The following is a 7,514-nucleotide window of genomic DNA, read 5'->3' on the forward strand; positions in this document are numbered from 1 at the left end:
CCAAAAAATGCCACTTTAGCAACAAAACTAACGGGGTTAAGGTCTTTTAAGTTCGAGAGTGCTAGATTAAAATAAGGTGATAGTTGAGAGTGGTGGGCAAAATTTTGTAAGTTAGGAGTGTTTTTGGCCAAATGCTGAAAGTTGGGAGTATTTAAAACTAGTAACTCAAAATATTATTTTATTTTTTAATAGTTAATTTTGGTGTAAGACGCCTAACAAATGTAATTTATTATACAAACACACTTTTAAAAATTAAAATATTAAGTGATAAACTAAACGGGTCAACCAACGAACCCGCCAGTTTGACTAGAAACAAATTTTCTTACCTAAATATGTTCTAGGGTTCGAATCATAACTGACATAAATCCATTTACACCAAACCTAAACCTGTGAATCTCGTGTTAGCTTTGTGTCATGTTATATAGTCACGGGTCCATGTGAGAATGTAGGTTGCTGATGTATAATAATTTATACATCTTTTTAGCACAAAATATCATCAAATAAGCATAATTTCGGCAATTATATTATAATATATAACCATTAATGTTTATAATTTCTATTGATAAACAAATATATCCCTAAATAATAAAACGATATGATATACAAAGACAAGCAGTGAAAACAAACTCAACATACCTCATGGTGAATCAATGCATGGTCATGCCTAGAACATACGAAGAAAAGACAAAATTTAGGAAGTTATAACATGACCATGTTAACCAAAACATACCCCATTCGGGTAGACGAAATTCAGGAAGTCTTTGGAACCAATATGGTCAGTCAGGCAGGAAGGTTGGCATTCGGGTTTGGATGGTGATGGTGAGTATGCATTGGACTTGTAATATCTAAATTCATTTGAGTTTCCTGGCATTGGTGAATACCATAACAGTAGTTCATCCCTCAAATCAAAGCGTAATACACTCGTGCTTTCTATAACCAACCTCATATGCTAGGTTCAATCGTTAACACACAAGCCTATAAAACCGTCCCATAAAATTGTGTAACTCAATTGATTGTTTTTAATTATTTACGGGATTAAGTTTTCTCTACTAACAGGTCCAATTGGTTATTTGATTGTAATCTTATAACACCTCAAACCGACGACGGAATATGGTGGGGCGAAATGATTGTTCATTGCACGCGACACTATTAAAAGTGATAATATATTTAAATTTCATATTAAAAGAAAACATCCATCACATGACATCAAACAATTTAAAAAAAACAAATAAACCGTGGTCCAAACAATATTCCTAGTCTAAATTTATTAAAATATGCTAGAGGGGCATCTAGGTGTTCTTCACTTCGTCAAGCAACTTAACCTGTAGCATTGTAAAACTAAAGTTTGTCAACACAAGGTCGGTGAACAATCATATGGTTGTAAATCTACAGTATTTAATAATAACAATCCATATATCATACATGTAGTATAATGAGAATATGTAATATAATGTAAATACATAATATAATGAAAACCTTCGTTTTTCCTGACACAAAGTCGGAGTACTAGAAAACGTAGGTTGCCATACAGACTAACCCACTATTGATTTTGTGTTTGCTCAATCAATATCCCAACAATAACCATATGAACAAACAAGGCTTGTAGCAAGTAAACATGTTACAACTACAAATGATATTAACAAGATGATATATACATGGATCGAGACTGTAATGTAAATGTGAGAAATAATAGAAAATGTAATAAAGTACAATGTTACACCCCAAAATATATGAAAGCATAAAAATGGGACTATGAAAACTCACCTTAAAGCAAACACCGGGTTAAACGAGTAAATATGAATTTCACTAAACAAGCTGACCGACAAAAGCAGAGGCAACAACAAACCCTAATTAAAACAACTCTTATAATGGAGAAGAGAAAAAGGAACAAAAGAAAATACTATATCTAGGTAGTTAGTTCTTTGAATCGAGATTTAAGCGACTAGTCAGACCAACAAGTTACTATAAACTAATAAATAGATCACGATTCGGTTTTTATTGAAAAACTTAAGTTAAAATAAGAGTTATTAACCTTGATTAGATGTTGGTGCATGATGTCAGTAGTTCAGTATCTTGTGTTTTGTCTGTGTCTGTAATCGTTTAGTCTTGTTTGTTTCGTGTCAAATACTGTTGAATTTGTATGTTCGCTGATTTGTTTGAGCGAACTTAGGGAGTAGCAAAGTTAGACAACTTCGCCTAGTATGTCAGTCGAAGTTGTCGAGGTATATATTAACCTCAACTTCGGGTTTTATATAAAAAAAGGGTTTTTGCTGAACGTGTTTTTTGGTGATCTTGTGCATCACGTGTTGGCAATAGTAATACATCAAGTTTTCAAGTATTATCTCGTGTGTTTACCTACTTATTTAACGTATTGCTTATCTTACACTCATATCCTATTACGTGGGGATTCCGCACCCTCGTGTTACGAGATACTCCTGTGTAGATCCGGCTGGGAACCTACAATTGGTATCAGAGCATTTTGCTCGTGATTGTGTGGTTCGGGATTATCACACGGGTGTTAAGATCGTTTCGTTTGACCATTCGCGGAACGAGTTTACGTTGAAATACCTCGTTTTTGTCTCTTGCCCATCTTCCCTCAACAAATATACCTCGTAATCACCCTCACGTCTCTTGTAATCAACTTAACTAAAACCTGCAAAACCTGTCGTTCATCAAGCGAAGTTGCCGTAACAATACGTAGGGTTTTAGCGAAGTTATAGGGTTTAAGCGAAGATATAGTCCAAGCGAAGTTATGGTCTAAGCGAAGATATAGTCCAAGAGAAGTTATATTCCAAGCGAATTTATAGTCCAAGCGAAGTTATAGTCCAAGCGAAGTTATAGTCCAGCGAAGTTATAGTCCAACGAAGTTGTACTAACTTCGCTATAGTTGTTTCACAGAACCTTGTTTTTGATTCTTGAATCTCTATTCTTTCAACAGTGACTTCTTTAAACATCACAGAACTGGTAAAGATGGAGGTTGAAGCCGGTTCAGCAACTAAAGCTCCGAAACTACTGAAGGGTACTGATTTCGTTGCATGGAAAGATCGTTTTGAACAGTATGTGAAGTATCAAGACGCTAAGATGTGGGTTTGCATTCAAGACGATTACATTCCACCAACGTCCATGTTTGAAGGTAGGGAACAGATTAAGAAGTACAGTAAGATGGAGGATGATGAAAAGAAAATGTATGAGGCAGAGAGTAAAGCGCATGCAGCTATAACAATGGCACTTCCACAAGAGATTCTCCATACTTTCAAAAAGTACAAAACTGCTAGAGAACTATTGGAAGCTTTAGAGAACAGATATGAAGGTAATGTTGGGATACGTACCTCCAAGACAAAGCTGCTAAAAACCCAATTCTCCGTATTAAAGTATCTTAAGAACGAATCACTTGATGATATTATCACACGATATTATCATTTGATGACCGAACTAAATGATTACTCCATTGAATACAAGGAAGAAGAGATAGTATAGAAGCTTCTTGATGCTCTCCCACCAAAATGGGAGATGTACACTGTTCTGATGAGAGAAGATAAGGACTTTGACAAGACTGATCTGGAAACGGTGGTAAATAAGTTACGAAATTTTGAACTTAACATGGTTCGAAAGGAGACACCAACTGAACAGGTTCAGGATCCGGGAATGTATGGTGCGAAAGTCACTTCAGGCTCAAGTTCAAAATCAGAATCCACCGCCTACTACTCAAAGGGGGAATCAAGCTCAACTCCAGATGGTCATGTGATTCTCAATATGGATGGTGACGTATGTTTCGTAGCAGGAGGTAGTAATTCTTCAAAACCTCAAACCACAACTGGAAATTTCTCATCAAATGTTCCAAGCTATAACTACTCATAGATGCCCATGAGTGTTAAATCAGCTGAACATCAGTTTGCTCTCTATGCATCCTTCATTGCATCTTATGAGAACTACATCAAAGGTAAAATAGTCGACCCTGCAACTTTGGATGAAGACTATGATCAGATCGATGATGATGATTTGGAAGAGATGGACCTGCAGTGGCAGATGGCTATGATAGTAAGAAGGGTAAAGAGATTCATGAAGAAAACAGGTAGAAGGTTCGTTGGAGAAAGACCAGGGTTTGATAAATCAAAGGTTCGATGTTATAACTATCAATAAAACGGTCACTTTGCTAAGGAATGTACAAATGAGAGAGTCGAACGAAGTCAGAACAGACCTGCTCAACAGAATGGTGGTGGTAGTGAAAATAGTGCCATGGTATCTTAACAGAACGGTGGATACAACTGGAATATACAAGTTGAGGAGGTGTTCGAACAGGCAAATCTGGTAAACATTGAAACTGAAGGAAGTGAAAGAGAGACGGGGGAAGATCAAGCATACATGGCAGAAGTGAATTATCAGCTCTCTGAGGTTAGTTCTGAACTTCATTGTGAAAAATGTGAAAACCTGTCTGATCAATTGAAGACCTTAACTGATCAGTTTGTTAGTTTGGACACCAAATTTAAAAACTTAAAAGGAGAACATCACTATTCTAAAACTAAAGAAAACAGTTACTCAGTAAAAATAAAAGCTAGTGAAAAGGATATCATAAGTCTTAAAGCCACTCTAGCTGAAAAAATACAAGTAATTGATCTTAGTTATGAAGTTTTAGAAGAAAAGACCAAACTAATTGCTGAAAAAGATAAACAGATAGCTGATTACCAGGTAAAAGTGGTGGAACTGAATAGAAAAATTGAACAATTTAGAAATTCTTCTAATATGTTAGATCACATAATCAGTGTTCAACGTTCCCCGGTTAACAAAGGGGGAATTGGATTCTCTGAAGTTCCACCACCATACAACAATAACTATACTTATAATCCTAGTAATCAGCAATCTGCAAATGTTGAAGTTGGTCAGACAGTTCCAATCATAGTTTCTGCTAAAGAAACTGAAGTTAATGAGAGTGACACAAGTAAAACAAGTTCAAATGTCACTTGTTCTGTCTCCAGTTCTATCTTGTCAAATTCAGACAAATCATCCGAATCGGGGGAGATAGAAGAAAAGGTTGTGTTACTGAAACGAGGGGAGGAATATAAGCCTGATGAAAAGAAATCTTCCCTAAATCCGTTCGTCCCACCATATGTTAGACAAACGGATAATAACACAACCTCAACATTTGCAACAACTTCTGAGACGAAAGTTCAAAACAACCAGACTAGATCGAACATAAGTTGTTTTAGATGCAACCGGATAGGACATCTTGTCGCTGACTGTCCTCTGAAACAGAGAAAAGCTAGAAATATGAGGCCTACTAAAACTGAGTATAAAACGAGTACTAACAATGATGCTGGTAAAAACACTAACATACCAAATTACAATAATTGGTCTAAACCAAGATTTCAAAGAAATCAGTCTCGTTTTTTCCCAGTAAATTACCAAAACAATAATTATAGTCCAATTAACTCACGAAGGTTTGGATGGCCTCATAGCCAGTCATCTAGAAATTTCTCCTACAGAACTAATAGAAACTTTCCTCAAACTGACTTTGGGAAACCAAGGTACTGAATGCCGGATAACAGATTTAATTGACCCAAGACCAGTAGGTCGGGTCCCCAGATTTTAATCTATTTCTTTAATTGTGCAGGAACAGTCAAACAGGGCTGTAAACAATATGTGGGTTGTTGACAGTGGCTGTTCCTGGCACATGACTGGTAACAAGAAATTGTTACGTGACTGGAAGTCTGTTTAAGGAGGAAGAGTAAGTTTCGCTGGAGAAAGTGGGGGAAGAATTAGTGGTATTGGGACCGTGACAAATGGGAGAATAAAGTTGGAAAAGGTGAATTTTGTAGAAGAGTTGAAGCATAACTTGTTGAGTGTTTCTCAGATCTGTGATAAAGAATACACTGTTCATTTCACTAAAGATGAGGCACTCGTGCTTTATCCTGGTTTCAAGATACCAGAGACATGGGTTGTAATGAGAGCTCCAAGAGAGAGAAACACGTATGTGATGGATATGAGATCAACCGAGATGACAACAAAAGAATCATGCCTTCTGTCAAAAGCAACCGAATCTGAGTCAGAACTGTGGCACAGAAGAATGGGTCATATACATCTTCGTAAGATGAACTAGTCAAGAATGGTTGGTGCTAGGGGTTCCTTGGAAAAACATCAATTTTGAAGACCAATGTGTATCATGCAAGAAAGGAAAACATATGGAACAAGGCAAGATTGGTAGTGAAAGGGTTTAATCAGCAGGAATGAGTCGATTACAATGAAGTGTTTGCTCCTGTAGTGAGATTGGAGGCAATCCGACTGTTTTTTGCATATGCTGCACACAAAGAGATGAAAGTGTTCCAGTTAGATGTATAAAGCGCATTTCTTTATGGTAAAGTTGTGACACTCGTCAATTTCAGGTTAACTCCGTTAATCCAAACTCCGTCAATTCAAACTTAAGATCACTTGATCTATAACGCACATCTCATTACATTTAAACTAGGGTTTTAAATGACGTTTGACAATCACTACACATGTAGTCTTTCGGGATTGCACCGAAATGCAAACGAGTTGACTCAAACCGTTGGTGAACAAACAATAAATAATATAAACAAGTGCTTGGTATAAATGCGTGTTATATTTATGTGCTTGCATTATGTAACATTATTTGATGGAGAAAATAAACTAGTTTGTGCTAGAATTAAACTAAATAGAAGTGGAGGGTGCAAGTTGTAACATGTGATATAATGAATTATTATATAAACAAATTAATAACACAAACCCTAACCCTTTCCCTCTCACCCTATGCCCTGCGACGGCAGCCCCTTCCCGCTCCTTGATCGGCCGAAACACAACACACACACACATACAATAATCTTTGCAAGCTTGTTGAAGGTTTAAGGTGTTAACTAGGTAACTAAACACTCTCTCTAGCCTATTTCATTGATTTAATTGCATGATTAAGCATAATAAACATAAATACTAGATGTTAAAATTATTGATTGTTGACAGATTATGAGTCTAGAGGGTTGCTTGCATGGTTAATTGTTCATAGGTTAATTGTTTATTGAGTTTTGATGAAAACTGATGCTGGACAGATTATTGAATTCGTTTTTAGACGACTGTAACTCGATGTTAATGTTATGCTTTGATGCGATTTTAGATTCTACAGTATACTAGATCGAGTCTAGTTTCTGAAAAGTCCAAGTTTGTAATTTTTGGACGTATAAAAGTCTGTTTTTATTATTTTACAAAACTGATGTGCAAGGCTGACTTGGGAGACCTGCTGTTAGTCTGTTTTTCGACTGAGATATCTCATAAAATACAAGACCAAATGGGTTGGTTCTACTTCTGGAAGAATATACATTGAGTTAGGAACCTAACCCAATTGGTCTTGCATTAATTGGATTTTTCATTTAACGGGAATAACAAATAACAATCTGTTGCGCATGATAATGATTGTTGTGTGTTTGCTGTGATGTTTTGATCTTTGTGATAAAACCATATATGATAAAAATATAATAAAAATAGGTTTAGAAACCTAACTCACGTGTGCT

Source organism: Bidens hawaiensis, unplaced genomic scaffold, assembly GCF_021521415.1.
Source record: "Bidens hawaiensis isolate Kalapana, Puna unplaced genomic scaffold, B.hawaiensis_p1.1 tig00001087_1, whole genome shotgun sequence".
In the NCBI taxonomy this organism is placed as follows: domain Eukaryota; kingdom Viridiplantae; phylum Streptophyta; class Magnoliopsida; order Asterales; family Asteraceae; genus Bidens; species Bidens hawaiensis.